Source organism: Felis catus, chromosome F1, assembly GCF_018350175.1.
Source record: "Felis catus isolate Fca126 chromosome F1, F.catus_Fca126_mat1.0, whole genome shotgun sequence".
Lineage (NCBI taxonomy): Eukaryota > Metazoa > Chordata > Mammalia > Carnivora > Felidae > Felis > Felis catus.
Window position 1 is genome coordinate 58718941 of NC_058384.1, and position 16609 is coordinate 58735549.

At 47.3% G+C, this 16609-nt stretch overlaps 1 long non-coding RNA gene across 1 annotated transcript in view; it reads right to left on the reverse strand.

Annotated features, from left to right (window-relative positions):
- The window catches only part of LOC123382774, a 293168-nt gene that overhangs the window by 22289 nt on the left and 254270 nt on the right, over positions 1–16609 (reverse strand). The window contains exon 5 of the long non-coding RNA XR_006591677.1: positions 3695–3808. This is a non-coding gene — a long non-coding RNA (uncharacterized LOC123382774). The remainder of the gene's footprint in view (positions 1–3694; positions 3809–16609) is intronic.

A 16609-nucleotide genomic window follows, 5' to 3' on the forward strand; every position in this document is an offset into this window, starting at 1 on the left:
TAGAGCCTGGAGCCTGCTTCAGATTCTGGGTCTCCCTATCTCTGTGCCCCTCCCTGTTAACACTCTGTCTCTCTCTGTCTCTCAAAAATAAATAAAATATATAAATAAACTTAAAAAAAAAAAAGAGGCAACTATAATAGACTGGGAGAAACTTTCCATAGATAGTTACTGAACTCAGATTAGACTGAGTGTCCGAAGTTCTCCCTCCATATTGAAGACACTGAACTTGGAAATTAAAATTATTTCACTATGGGTATTATTCATGCAAGAAAGAAAACCAAGGACTCAAATCAGTGAAAAACCTACATATAGCTTTTCTTTTCTTTAGTGATTGTCAATGTGAACCTACCTTAAAAAAAAATTAAGACTTTTATTAATAGGTGCTTGCAGTTGGTTTCGTTGTTGTTTTGGGGGGGAAAGCTAAGTTGTAAATTTTAATTACAAATTAAAAATGAGGTTCTTAAAAATCTCAACTTGGCCAGATATTAAAGAATTTAAAAACTGTTAAAGGCGTATTGAGAGAAATCAGGCTTCCCTCCCCCCCCCCCACAAGCACATCTGTCATTACCAAAAAGAGAAGTTCTTTAGGTGAAAGTAATTTCTAAAACCCCATGCTGCATAGATAGTGCAGCTAGCTAGTTCTAGATATCTGATACATGGGTAAAGAGTAAGCATTTTAGGTCTTCCGTGCCAATCTTTCGCTCATCTCTTACTGGGATTTCGTGTTCATTTCTTCCTACCGCATGGCTAAACCCGGCGATATGCAGGAGGCGTGCGGGCTCTAGTCTGCCTGGCCCGCTCTGCCTCGCCGGGTGGAACTCTCACAGCTGACCGGCTGCTTTGCCTCCTGGGCACTTCACAGTTCAGGGTTTTCTGGGCATCGGGGGCGCAATTGTCGGGTACCGACCTAGAGGTGGCTGCAGGCCTTGGGCCTCCTGTCCTTCATTTATCTCCACTGCGTTACTGCACAGGCCCCTGCGGCCCGGTGGCCTGTAACCGCATGCGCATTCTGCCTCACCGGCCCACGTTGCTGCCCTGCGATGGGTCCCCGCATCCCCTCTCCCCGCCCAGGAGGCTGGAAGACTGTGTGGGCAGGTGGCGCTTGGCGCAGGAGTGTCTCCGCACAGGAAGGAAGGCACCGGGCCTGTGCGCTTGGGGCCTGGCCTCGGAGAGCTCCCGAACCCCTCCTACTCTCCCACTCTCTGTTCAGGTCCTGCTGCTGGTAACCACGTGGGGCACCTGGCCACCTGCACAGCGTCTAGAAGAGGCCCGGTGGCCTACATGTTGACTGCCTTGCCCTGGAACCCCCCAGAGCCTGACTCACTCGCCCCACTTTTTCCTTCAACCCAACCTCTGGTGTCCCCACCTCCTGCACTGCCAAGGTGCTTCCTGGGGTTGTTCTTCGTGGCAGCCTGGTGCGCCAGTACACCTTCACTGGTGTGTTCTTGGGGGTGAAAATATATGTTTCTTCCTGTTCCCCAAACCCTCCTGTGGCAACCATCTTGTTCCCCCATTGCGGGGGGGGGGGGGGGGAGGGTCCCAGCTGCAGCAGCCGTGCCTCTCCCCGCCCCTCACCCAATGACAACTGGGCCCGCCCCCTGCAGCCGCCCAGACTTTCCAGGGTCCACCCACTTCTACTTTTTCCCTTAAGCAAAAAAAAACTGGGAGCAATTGCATTCGATAAAGGGCTTCCATTGTACTTGAAGTGCATTCGAACATTCATTTCAACCGAATTCAACAAGTATTTACCAAGCATCTATTTGTGAAACTCTTTGTCGCTACTGATCCCAAAGATTACAGAGTAGTAGGAACCATGAGAAAAATAATTGCCACAGAACAAGTTACAAAAATGTCAAAAGATAGCTCATGTTGTATTGGAGAATCAGAAAAATACCCCATGAAAAAAATGACATTTGAGCTAGGCCCCAAAGGATGAGATTTTCAATCACAGGGGAAGGAGGTATGCTCATGAACCGAGAATTCAGCATTTTTCTTTCTTCCTTTTTTCTTTAAGTTTATTTATTTACTTAGAGAGAGAGAGAGAAAGAGGGTACATGAGGGGGGAGGGGCAGAGAAAGGGAGAGAGAGAATCCCAAGCAGGCTCTGCACTGTCAGCGAGGAGCCCTATGTGCGGCTCAAACACACAAACCCCAAGATCATGACCTGAGCTGAAACTAGGGGTCTAGGCTTAACCGACTGAGCCACGCAGACGCCCCCTCGGCATTTTTCTGATAGGCAGTTTCCCTCTCAATATTGTCAGTGCTTACGGTCACATGACCAAACGATTTATAAGCTCTCTTGGAAAAGATGTAGGGATTTTAACGGATCACATGTTCAACAAAGGCAAGGAAGGTACGCTGTCCAGGGTAGGAGAAAACCAGTGGCCAATGGTTGGTGCGCACCAGAGGTCTCCGAGGATTTTGAATAAAGAGGCAAAGGGAATTAGCATTCTTACGGGAAGTAGGGGTTTATGGGATGATTGTTCTAGCAGCTGGATGCAAATCAGATCAGAACAAGGAGAGCCTGGGGTGCCTGGGTGGCTCAATCAGTTAACACCGGCTCAGGTCATGCTCTCACAGTTAGTGAGTTCGAGCCCCTCGTGGGGCTCTGTGCTGACAGCTCGGAGCCTGGAGCCTGCTTCGGATTCTGTGTCTCCCTCTCCCTCCACCCCTCCCCCACTCACTCTCTGTCTCTCAAAAATAAATAAACATAAAAAAAAAAAAAAGAACAAGGAGAGGCTAAGATCACAAACACAGGCTGGGAGTGTTGCAGCTGGGCCTTGGGCGCCTAATTTAAGGTTCAGCCCCACTTGCTACCACTGTCACCCTGGGCAAATCACTTAACCCTCTGAGCCTCAGTTTCCCATCTCACGGGAGCCTCTATAGGGATTCCATGAGACAAGGTAAGAAAAAGTCCTTAGCCGACTGTGAACCCCACCCGGATTTTAGGTATGAGATACTGCTTATTATCGTCATTACCGTCAGGAAGGTGTTGAATTTATCCCGAGCTTTGCTTTTGCTGGAGAAACGCACGCGGTCTGGTGGGTTAACAGTTATTGTCATTTATCAACTCCTCCTTTCAAGGACAGAAATGACAAATGGAACGCTGCACCACGGTTACTTGTACAGATAAAATATGCTCTAAAAATTGATAGGACGCACACCCACCATTCTCCTCGTGGCCGGCCACCAATGTGTCAACTGTCACCAAGTGATAACAGCCCACAGCCGCCAGAGGCTAGATATTGATTTGTCCTGTAGTCACCAGCTATCGAAGTTGTGTACACACGCATGTGCACACACACACGCAGAGACAGCACCTGAAAGCCGACGGCCAAGTGAATTAAATACGCTTCTCTCAGAAAAAGTATTTTCGTTTGTGAGGCCAAGAGGTTTTCATCCATTAATAAGTAGTTCTTAAATAAAACCTGATTAAATTGCTTATAAGGAGACAGAAGCACCCCAACCCCACAGAAAAGAAAATCTCATACAGAAAAGAAAATCTAGATTGAAAGAAAATTCTTTCTCATACAGAAAAGAAAATCTAGATCGGCACTGATCATATGGCCTTTCTCAAGTCCTTAAGTGCCATGAGCAAGCTAACTTCCAGAGGTAGGACTGGTAAGCCAGTCCTTTACTTGGTAAAGATACCAAGAAACAAACACTATATCCTCTGCACATCCAGTTGTACATACCTTTCAAGGTTGCCCGTTGTTTTTAATTATGCTGTCCAACTTTCCTCCATTAGAGTGGATAATGGAGCATGAACTGTATCTGGCAAGATCTATGGTCTAAGAGCAGGCCAGGTCCTAGCAAAATGATGAAGTAGGAAAAGTTATATCTTTAATATCTTGGATCTCTCTTTTGGACGTCTTCCTTCCCTCGCTACCCAACCCTCGCTAACCCCCTCTGATCTCTCTTTCAGATATCCTATCTCCAATGATATCCCACAATCAAGATCATTCTCATCTGATCCTGAGTTAACCACATTAATACATCCTGTACTGTATCCCCTAAAGGACATGGCCTCTGCTCGTGAACGTTAAAAAGCATTTCCTTGGTGGTAATTTAAGGCCTGCGGCTAGCCAAAGAGGTATGCCATACTCTTCAAATCACACTCAAGGTACTGTGCAAGGAAAGCAAAATATATCAGAGTGCTTGGGGAACCACAAACAGCCCCGTAAGTCAAAGGAATTATTACTGTCACAATTATCTCTCTGCCTGCGTAAAGGGCCAGAGGTGTTTGGGCTGGCTTGTACTGGCATGCAAGGGAAGATGGGGCAAATCTCTTCATCCAGTTCCATGTTCAGTGACGTCATGTTGGTAGTTCAAAATCAACCATGGTGGGAGTATTTACACCATGGCAACTGGCAGATGCTACGATCGGGCCTTCCCTCTGCACCCCCCCCCAGAGAACCAAGTTACCGGCATTCCCTGCATAACATCAACTGGCCCCCCATGTCTCTCCTGCCCACTGCACCTACATCACCTGAGATACAGGATATGAAACACATTAGTTAAATGAGCACACCCCAAGTCTATACATGTGCACACACATGCATGCGGGCACACACACATGTACTCACGCACCTGAATCTGAGTTAACATGAAAGATATGTACAAAAACAGACTGCGGCAATAAAGGACAATTTTATTTTCTATTTCACAATATTTAGTTGGTTTGCTGCCAAAGGCCTAGAATTCCTGGAAAAGCAAGTATTAACAACTGTCAGGATAAGAAGCTATTTAAGTACTGCAGAAATGCATATTATGGTGCTTTTCACTTTTAATAACCTCTTAGGAAAAAAGCTAAGTTTTGAAATTGCAAGTTGTCCAAACAAGTCCTGTTACGCTCTCCAGTTGTACCAATAAGGTTAATGGACGCCCTGCCTAACCTTCTCCCACTCCCGCCTCCAAATTGACAATCAATGCCTCTCTTCTCCACCCCTCACATTCCCGCCACTCTTCAGTTGAGCCCCAAAGAAAACATTCTGTGAAAGGTCGCCAACGACCTTCCAAATGGCAATATCCAAGCCATTTCTCAGTCCTTCTATTCCCTCTGTGACATCTGGCAATGCTATCTGTCGGGCTTGGCCTCATCCTGGCTATGCCTACTTCCTGCGGATGCATGGAACACATATGTATTGCATAAATGAACACCTATTCCATAGCCACACATACACACAAGTGCGCGCGCACACACACACATATCAGCACACCCATATCCCTCCCTAAGGACACACTCCTTAGGGCCCACCCACCGGTAGACTCCCCTGCCTTCTGGCATCACATCAGACTCTCTTTAATGCGATGCCCCTCTTTGCCTCTAGGAGGCAAGCTGTGCCTCAGTCCCAACTTGATGTTGAAAAACTCCTTCCTAAAATTCTCCCCTCTCCTTAACTGCCATGAGCTGCTCACCTACAGTCCAGGGTATAGACCGACCTCTCCCTTGTGTCTTCCTCTTAAAGGCACAGTTTTGGGCCTTCTGTAGTCTCTCTTCCAGAGTTTTCTCATGGAATCCCATGGTGTTGACTTTCATCTCAACACGTGCATAATTCCCAAGTGCAAATCTGGAGACCTGAATTAAATATTTGTAGGTTCTACAGACACCAAAACCTCAGTAAGTCCTACACCACACTTTTTATCTTCTCCCTCAAACGCACCGCACTCCCTGTTAAAAGCACCCACAGTTCCTCTTGCTCCAGTGAAAATTCTTGGAGGCACCTGCGATTCCTGTCTCTGCCTCCCGCAACTCCATTCCTTCCCTAACTTCTGTCCATTCAAGCTCGGAGAGCTTTCTGCACTTGATTCTCTGCATTGCCACAACCTGCTGCCATAGGTGGAGCATTTCTCAGGTGAGCCATCACAATGAATTACTAACTGGCCACCCCACACGGAGACTTTCTTCCTCAGTTCACCTGCCATACTTTGTTAGACTGGTCTTTCTGATGTCACTCTTTGGTATTTCCCATTGCGACGTGCAAAACTTTAGCCACGTCTGCCTAAAGTGATTAGCAGCCTGCCTACATCAGAGTCACCTGGGAAGGGGCGCCTAGGTGGCTCAGTCGGTTGAGCATCTCGACGCCTGACTTCAGCTCAGGTCATGATCTCACGGTTTGTGAGTTCAAGCCCTGCATCAGGCTCTGTGCTGACAGTGCGGAGCCTGCCTGAGATTCTCTCTCTCTCCCTCTCGCTCTGCCCCGCCCCCACGGGCACTCGTGCTCTCTCTCTCTCTCTCTCAAAATAAATAAACTTGAAAAAAAGAAAAGAATCACCTGGGAAGCTGGCTCGTCATAAAGATTCTTGAACCCCACTTCAAACCCACCGAATCAAATCAGTGGGTCCCAGAAAGCTGTATATTCAGCCAGCTCCACAGATGAGCCTTTAACCCAATAAAGTCGGAGAGCCACTGGCTTGCAGCTTCCTCCATAGGGCATATAAGGACCCTCACCATCCAGTTCCTGCCCACCTTTTCATCTTTATTTTCGCCATCCCTTTATGCAGGCTGTTCCTTCTGCCTGGAATGTCCTCTGTCCTTTTGCTGGCAAATCCCACTCGCGTTTAACCCTACGTTCACCTCTGCCATGGCGTCTGTGATGTGCTGCTTAGGACCAATTCCTAGCTCCTCAGGAACTGCTCCTTCCTGATTATACCTTTATGACAGGGTATAATCTCACTGCATTAAAGTGACATTTTAGGGGTGCCTGGGTGGGTCAGTTGATTGAGTGTCTGGCTTCAGCTCGGGTCATGATCTCACAGTTCGTGGGTTCGAGCCCCACATCTGGCTTTGCACTGACTGCACAGAGCCTGCTTCATATTCTGTGTCTCCCTCTCTCTCTCTGCCCCTCACCCATTCTCTCTCTCTCTCTCTCTCAAACATAAATGAACATTTTTTAAAAAGTAACTAATTTTAGTACCGATTTCCTTGTTAGACCAAGTACTTCTTTTTAAATTTTTTTTAATGTTTATTTATTTTGGGGACAGAGAGAGACAGAGCATGAACGGGGGAGGGGCAGAGAGAGAGGGAGACACAGAATCAGAAGCAGGCTCCAGGCTCTGAGCCATCAGCCCAGAGCCTGACGCGGGGCTCGAACTCACGGATTGCGAGATTGTGACCTGAGCTGAAGTTGGACGCTTAACCGACTGAGCCACCCAGGCGCCCCGACCAAGTACTTCTTAAAGGCAGGAACCAGATTTTACTTATCTTTTACCCCCAGTTTCTGACACATGGTAAGTGCTACTCAGTAAAATGAGTTTTGAATAAATGACTGAATAAATAAATGTTGCCTTCCACCACCACAATACAAACATCAGACCCTGCAGACAGCTGCATTTAGGGGGGAAAAAAAACACTTAAATCTAACCATAATGGTGCTGACAGATCCCTGATGAGCCTGAAAGTGTTATACAAGCCATCAGACCAAGAGGATGCCAAGTTGGTTCCTGAAATCCAGAGGAAATCACAAGGAGACAGTTATATCTGGATCATTCCACCAATCAAGGGCATGGACATAGATTTAGCCAGTTTGTGTAATAGAGCCAATCAAAAAAAGGCAATGGCCAGGACCTAATTACCAGACAAGTGAGTAAAGATATGTTTTAGGGGCGCCTGGGTGCTGAGTCGGTTAAGGGTCTGACTTCGGCTCAGGTCATGATCTCATGGTTGATGAGTTCGAGCCCCGAGTCAGGCTCTGTGCTGACAGCTCAGAGCCTGGAACCTGCTTCAGATTCTCTCTCTCTCCCTAGCTCTGCCCCTCCCTCATGTGCTCTCTCTCTCTCCCTCTCTCTCTAACTAAATAAATAAACTTAAAAAAAGATGTTTTTAAAAAGTGGATGGCAGGAACATGGCAAGGACACCAAACAAACAAACAAACAAACAAACAAACAAAAACCCACAAAACCCCAATGCTCTAAATGGGCCTGTCATCCATCCAACAATTGATGGCAGTGTTTGAATAACCCCCAAGTTCATGGATTTGTCCCATCCTGGGGATAAGACCAGAGGGGATATGGAGGAAAAAGTCACATGATTTCTCTTCTCCAGGAGTTTCCAGGCTAGATAGAATACCTAAATGTTGCACATGGCAATAACCCAAGAATAGAAACAAAGTAGCAGGGTGGACACTGCAAATCCAGCTAATATGAAAACAAAGGCCAGACCTACAGAGGGAATACCGGGGAAAGGAAGAGATCAGATTTATTTGTAACCACAGAACGCTGGCCCTGGAAAGGGCCAGGGAGACGAGCTAGTGCAGTGCTCTCATTTTCCAAATGAAAACGAAATGCAGACTGAGCTGACTTTTTTCCAAAACCATTCAAAATAATTTATCCACCCAGGAAAGCTTCCAGGTAAAAGTGAGATAAGCCTGGAAAAAGAGAAGGAGAGCTTTTTTCACAGGGCTACTCGGGAGGAGGAAGTAACCGGCAGGCGGCAAGAAAGAAAGGGGCCTTGAGGAAGGACAAGAGACAAATGGGCAGGTCATGGGAGACAAGAGCAAAGTGCCCTGGGCTGAAGGAGAGAAGCGGCAAGAGGTGAATGTGAGCGTCAGGTGGGAGGCAGGACCAGCCCCTACGAATGGTAAGTCTGGGTCAGGGGACCCGACACGCACACGACTGTCCTGTGCGATCAGTTCTTGTGCTGTGAGAATCCATCCCCATTGGGTTATAAATTGTTGGAGCTGCAAGCACCTTGGACGACGACCAGTGAACTCATCTCACAGAGAATGAGTCCAGGTTAAGAAGAAGCTCCGTACATGCCTTTGGAGACCTGCTGATTCTGGTTGCAAAATCCACCTCTGTGTCTTCGAGCTGTTTATTTGAGCCTCCATTTTGTTTCCTATATGATGCAGAAATACTCATCCCAGAGTCCTTCTAAGGATATAACCTTAGAAGGATAATAACCTTCTAAGGTTATTACGCATCCCTAGCACTTGGCCCAGTGCTGACCCCATGAAAGGAGTTCAGTGAAAGCTCCTTCCTCCCCCTTTTGCACTTAGGGTAGAACTGACTTGCCCAAGGTCACACAGCGGGTGGGGAACAGACCTGGAGAAGGAACCCTGTGCTCAGACTTGAAAGCTCCTGTCCTAAAGCAGGCTGCCCCTCCCCGGCCAGGCTTCCAGTCAAAGTACTGGAACCCTTTGGAAGAAGGTAGTTCTGGAATTTCCATAGGAGATTCTGAGAATTCGCGAGGAGAACTCCCATTTTCCCTTCTTTCTGCAGTTTGTCTCTAGTGGGGTTCCAGCCTTGGCCAGGGAACCCATCCCAAACAAACCAAAAATAATGAAGACAGCAGATCAGAGGCAGGTCCTCCATGGAAGTATGTCAGCGGGGACAGAGGAGGAAAGTTTTTGTTGGGGTTTTGGTTTTTGGTTTTTGGTTTTGTGCCAAATGCAAAAGTTATTTTGACTCCATGATTTCCTAGGGATTTTAATAATAATGGTCTGGATTACTAACACAATCCACATCTCAATATGCTTAATATTTTTCACAATTTGAGGACCGGGAACAAACTATTCAGAGCCAATCACCCTTGGCCAGGCAAAGGTGCAAGGTAGACACAGAGACTGCTGAGCTCTAGGGTAATGTTGGTAAAATGTATCAACGCTATAGGAAGATCTGGCTTTCATCAGATATGCTTTGGGGTATTTGGGCCTGGGCACTTCAGTTTAGACAGCATGTAAACAATCAAACTTCCAAATAAAAATTTTCATTGGGGCACTTGAGTGGCTCAGTTGGGTAGGTGCCTGGCTCTTGATTTCAGCTCAGTTCATGTTCTCACAGTTCATGAGTTTGAGCCCCACGTTGGGCTCTGCACTGACAGCATGGAGACTGCTTCGGATTCTCTCTCTGCCCCCCCGCCCTCTCTCTCTCAAAATAAATATTTTTAAAAAAATAAAATAAGATGACATGACAGTTTAATAGGTACAGCTAATACTTTTATCAATGACCTGGGACAGTGCCATATTTTTTAAATAATGCACTGCAGTCTGTTCAAATCGATTAAGCATTTCGCATGCTCCAGGGAATATGCTGGCATTAGCACATGACAGAGGTGAATAAGATAGGTCCCAGAGCACCTGGGGGGCTCAGTCGGTTAAGCATCCAACCGTTGATTTAGGCTCAGGTCATGATCTCACTGTTTGTGACATCAAGCCCCACACCAGGCTCCTCACTGAGAGTGAAGCCTGCTTGGGATTCTCGCTTTCCCTCTCTCTCTGCCCCTCCCCCACTCACCCTCTCTGCCTCTCTCAAAATAAATTTAAAAAACTTTAAAAAAATAGGTAAATAAATAAATAAAAACCTGAAATCATTAGGATAGTGTGATCACTTTATCACGCCTGTAATTGATCCTAATCCTACATCTGTTTTAAGTGCCTCCAGGTCAGCAAAGCATGGAAACTAACTTCAAGTCAAGCAATGATACATTCAAGACAACTGAACAATTTTACTCTCTGGATCCTTGGCCAACGGACACAGGGATACTCGTCAAGTCGAGTGTCTGTCCTATATTCCACCGAGTCCTGCGGCATCCATGTGGCATGCTCCCACGCCGGGGAACCCTCTTGAAAATAAGGGAAGAGGAGTTCTAGCGGTCGGGAGGGACAGCCCCAGTCTCGCAACGGCTAAGGACGCCTTCCATAGCCAGGCAAGAGACCAGAGCCAAGGGAGGCCCATCTGGGAGCCAGCATGACCTTAGCTTCGCCACACAAGAAAATCCCAGCGTGCTATGCCAAGCAGTGGGCAGAGTGAGGGAGAAGGGTTCAGTGCGGGAGGTGATATTTGTGCCAAAGCAACATTTTAAACACCCCACCTTGTATGGACAAGACAGCCAATACTTTCATATAAGTAGCACCCCCTCCCCAGTAAGTCCAATATGAGCTGACTTACTCCTGCGACCCTGGCACTCCATGCTTTCTCCTCCACCCCCCTATGCCATGGATGCATTTGCGCACACATGCTCTCCCCACAGCTCCAGCCTTGCTGCCCTTATCGTCTCTGGGACGTTCCAACTTCAGCGCCTTCTCCTTCAGGCTTTGCCTCTTTTTCTTTTCTCTGACTCAACACATATGCAGATAACCTGTAGGTCAGGTCCTTCTTGGTTTTATCCAGTCCCTAAGATTCTAGGCCTATTCGTTCTTTATACTGCCCAGATCTTGGGGGCAGACCCATTTTCAAGGCTCATGGAATCCCTTGTGTACCTAGTGGACACGTAACCTGTCATCAGGGTACATTACAGCATTTCCTGATGCCTATCTCGGCCCATTGCCCCCCAACCAGATGTGTATGTGTATGTGTGTGCATATGTGCGTGTGTGCGTGTGTGTGTGTGTGTGTCTGGGGGTGAATCTCAGAGGGTTGAACTGATTATGTCCCTTAGTTCATGACACATTGTCCTCAATTTGGGTCAGCCTTCATTTACTTCACTATTCCTTTTTATTTCTGTTCTCCATTACCACCCCTCCATATGCAATCATATCTGTGTGTTTAGTGTTTACCTTTTTATTTGTAAGTGTCCTTGTAAAAACATATTGCTATTTTGTACATCTGTTTTTAAGTCATGTCAATGGTACTGTGTTATATAAATTTCATTTTTTTCACTCGGCACTATGCTGTTAAGATGCATGTATGTTGGGGCACCGGGGTGGCTCAGTCGGTTGAGCCTCCAACTTTGGCTCAGGTCATGATCTCACGGTTTGTGGGCTCAAGCCCTGAGTCGGGCTCTGTGCTGATAGCTCAGAGCCTGGAGCCTGCTTCGGATTCTCTGTCTCCTTCTCTCTCTGCCCCTTGTGCTCTGTCTCTCTCTGTCTCTCAAAAATAAATAAATGTAAAAAAAATTTCTTTTAAGAGGCATGTATGTTGTCCTGTGCACTTCTTTTTTTTTTAAATATTTTTTTTTCAACGTTTATTTATTTTTGGGACAGAGAGAGACAGAGCATGAACGGGGGAGGGGCAGAGAGAGAGGGAAACACAGAATTGGAAACAGGCTCCAGGCTCTGAGCCATCAGCCCAGAGCCTGATGCGGGGCTCGAACTCACGGACCGCGAGATCATGACCTGGCTGAAGTCGGACGCTTAACCGACTGCGCCACCCAGACGCCCCTGTCCTGTGCACTTCTAACTCTGTCCTGGTAGGTTTCAAGGAACACCGGAGCTGGACAGAAGAAGCGGGGAAGGAGAATTCTATTCTAGAACTACTGCAGTGGGGGAAGAGAAACCTCAGAACAGAGCTGGGCTCCAGTCCAAACACAACAAGGACAAGTGGGGACTCCTATCCAAGGAGCAGAGTGGAGTCAGGGGATGGAAAATCCCTAAGAGGAAACATCGGAGACAAGGGGATTCGGCTTAAGCCGACTTGATGGGATTCTTGCTGAAGGCAGGCAGGGTGATAAGATACCGCCAGTGAGGGAAGACAAATTTGCTCAGATATTGAGGGTAGGGGACCAAGTGGGCCAAAGACAGGGGCGGGGAGTGGGGCTTGGGGGTTTAGAGAAGCCTGACTTGAGTTAGGTCCAGGAGAGTCATGTCGTAAGCTGCAACATGCCTACACTGCCTGATGCCCTTCGGCCCTCCCATCCTACACTCCCACCCCCAGTGTTGTGATAAATGTCATGACATGTATTTCTGTATGGATCTGGGTGAGATTTTCTTTAGGGACATATTCCCAGGAATGAAACTAGGTCCTACGAGATAGATGATATGGAGATACAGAGATGTATAGATATAGATGATATAGACATTATAAATGGTACAGATGATAGATATGATGGACATGATAGACAGATATAGATATACATATAGACATAGATATATAGATATAGACAGATGTAAAGATGTAGATATGTAGGTATAAATGTATAGGTGCAGATATGCAAATGTAGATGAGTAGGTATGGGTAGATATAGGCTGCAAATATAAATAGAGATATATTTAATTTACACACTTATTTTGACGAAGAACATGCTACGTCAGACCGAACCGACCCCTGCTACCTCCACACCCCTCACAAATTTCTAGCGTTGCATTTGCCATAGCACCCAGAATGGAAGGGGCCCCTGCTCACACATCTCATACTCAAATCATAACCAGATTTCAAGGTTAAAATAACAACTTCTCTACAAAGTTTCCCTTGAGCCACCCCCCCCACACACACACACACCCTACCAGCTAAAAACATTGTCCGAACTCTCAGTACTTGGTCCCTGAGGTCTGACAACCCGAAACTTTTTCAGGACACCAATCTCCATGACACAAGTTTCCAACCCCCCTCCACACCTCTGAACGCCTGAGCCAGGATCCCGGTCACTTGGTGGTTAGAAACATGGGCTTTGAGGTCCAACAGAACTGAGGTTGCTTCTCTGCTCTCATTTACAAGTTGTGTGGACTTTAGGCAACGTAGTTAAACTCTTAGCCTTAGCTTCCCCCTGTTGATGCTGCTTGTCTTAAAAGTTTATGGAAGAACTAAGTGAAAAGTTGGAAATAAAACACTTAGCCCAGTGCCTAACACGTAATCCAAGCTCGGTAAATGGTAGTTCCCATCACAACTGTTGTTCTCATCATTATCGAGTGCCCGCACATAACGTGGCACAGCCCCTTACACAGTGGACACTCAGTAATGTTCAGTGTATAAACGAGCCTCAGAAAGGCCAACCGCCTTGCCCAAGGCCATCCGGCTGGTGTCGAGGCAGCACTTGAACCCAAGCCTTCTCTATGGCTTATCTTCTCTATGGCTTGCTGGGACTTTGGGGGGAAAAATAGCTATTTATAAGGCTTAAACAGCAAGACAAGAGGGACTGTGGGAATTTTCCCATCACTTTAATTAGAGAAGTAGGAATCACATGGACAGTAAGGGGCTGTGTCAGTCCTCTATCTCCTGACACCCCCTCTTGGTGGTGGAGGTGGTGGTGGTGATAAAATTCTATAAGACAAAATACACATAAAGTACTTGAATCTGTGTCAATATATACCAAGTATATGAATTTCTGTGGTTATTATCACTCCCTGGGCCCATAGGCACTGAGTTTTGGCGTCTTCCCACGTAAAGCAATCACCTCTTCAGCCTAAAGAAAACCTCAATTTGAATAACTTTCCAACCCCTTCCAAATGAGACTGTTCAGATTCAGTAAAACACAATCTTTGTGACCCAAAGAACTTTTGGAAGTTCATTAAAATGTTCCAAAGCCTTCATGAACTGATATCAAATGGCTTTTTGCAATCAGTATTTTCAGGCTCCGGAGTGGAAGAATTGCAATCAAGATTAAACACACTCTGTTTAGAGAGAGAGAGAGAGAGAGAGAGAGAGAGAGAGAGAGAGAGAGAGAGAAAGAGAGAAAGAAAGAAAGAAAGAAAGAAAGAAAGAAAGAAAGAAAGAAAGAAAGAAAGAAAGGAGGGAGGGAGGGAGGGAGGGAGGGAGGGAGGGAGGGAGGAAGGAAGGAAGGAAGGAAGGAAGGAAGGAAGGAAGGAAGGAAGGAAGGAAGGAAGGAAGGAAGGAAAGAAATCTGTCTAACTGAATAGGAAGAACAGAGGAGTCAAAGAACATGCATGGGAGTGACCAGGTTCTGCTTCCAAGAAAGGTCCAGCACGCTGGTCAATTTACTGTCCACAGGCCCTGGGCTAAGGGAGAGGCTCCCGGAGACCAGACAGGACCAAGCAGTTTATTTACCCAGAATCACCAGATCATGGATTGCAGTCAAGAAAGGAAGAGAAGTATAATACCCAGAGGAAGTTTGAAAGAGGTGTGAATAAAAGCCTGTCTCCAAAATCAAAAGTCTAGGTGACCAGGAGTGTGTTGCCACACAAGGCTCAGTGAGGGTCAAGCGATTTGGGAGGAAAGGCCCTGAATGGAGCCCCACAACTGAGGACTACTCTTGAGTGAAAGAAGGCCTACAAGAGAAGCTGAGAACATTTGTACCAACTTCAAGCTCTTCTCAAATCCTTGGAAATACAGGCTCTGTTTTCTTGTGGTGGCCAAGATCCCAAAAACTATCCATCCAGAGCGCTGAAGGCTAGCTAGTAGATATGAACAAGTGACAATGAAGGGGATGCTCAGTGTCCCACTGAGTCGCACAAGGCCAGGACTGTGACTTGAGAGCGTGGAGCTTCTTGGGGTCCCTACGTCCTGCAGGGTGAGGGCAACAATGACCTGAATTAGTTCACATCAAGGGCCGGTGGGATGTTCCAGTTGAGGCGGATTGGCTGAAAAGGGGGAAGGTAGAGCATTGCCAGGCAGGCAGGCAGCACAGATCTAAGAACACTGAGCTGGTGAATTCCAGTCATGAGAAAACAGATCAGAAGCTGTCTATTCCTTGTGCTGTGTTGTTGCAGTTGCCCTGGGAGACCCACCAGGACCCACAGGTTCAGGCCACGGCCTCGAGGACATTTTAGCTTCCCCAGCAAAGTCTGCCCCCCAACCATAGCAGATAGACCTGCCTGGACTGACAGAGACCCCAACTGTAACAAAGGCCTATTTTGCATGGGACGGCAAGGCCAGGCCTGGGAGAAAGGGCTCTGAAGAGCTCCATGAACCTGTGCTCATTCTTGCAAAGGCAAACCTTACTGTAATGGGGAGTCCTCACTGGTGCCCTCCCCACTTCTGGTGAGCTGTCACCACCCACTGCAGATGGACCCACTCGCCAGGCGGCGTGGGTCCCGGGCACCAGGGGGCGTGAACAAAGAATCCTGTTTCTCTGCTCCTTTGCCCCATGAATGCCCCGTGCATTTTTGTCTCAGAGGCTCCATTCAGGCAGAACCCTCCAGACCCACCTCCCACGGGGGTGGCATTACCAGCCCATCCATCTTAACACAATGCCTGAAGTCGGGGCACAGAAGGACTTAGATTGCACGTGAGCACCAAGCAATCGATCCAATCGTTGGTGATAAATCCAATTCAGGCATCTTCATGACTGAGAGCAGTTAAAGATACCCAGTGGCATTGCCTAGTCATGGCTATTTTAGTCCCGACTCCCTGCATTTGTGTTCAAGGTGGGGGAGGTTCTGGGTCCCACGGCTGACCTATAAGCAGAAAAAAAAAAAAATTTAACACCAATGGTGGCATTTTGCTCTGTTCCCCAGGTAAATGTTCATCACAGCCTCTTGCTGCCCTCAGACTTTTTGCCTAGATTGGGAGATTGGTTTCCAAAGTAAATAATGAATTTGCCTCGAGCTGGATCGGGAGGCCGGGCTGTGATTTACTGGGTAAAATGTGGGTGACCCTTCTGAAAAAGCATCAATGCCAGGTATTCTTAGCCTCTATGAAGACCATTGGGAGCTTCATGCCAGATCTGACCCCACTAGACCCCTTATGCCCCCATCTGCCTGCTTTGTTCATCCAAAGGATTCAATGATGCCCAGTGAGTCGTAAGTGGAAGGTTGGGGGGAGGAGGAAGTCACCTCACTATAATGGCAGGTGCTTCGGTGATGGCTGCTTCTGCACCAAACGATGACATCACCATCATCCGGGGAGTGAAAGAAAGCACAGCTTCCTCCCTCATCACAGGATCTGTAGCGCACGTGTCCAAAGCCCCACTTTCCTCTGGTTCTGGTTCTCGTTGCCCCCACAAAGGGCAGGGTTGTGACCTGCTCTAATCCAGAGCTTGTAAGCCCACACCCACCCACC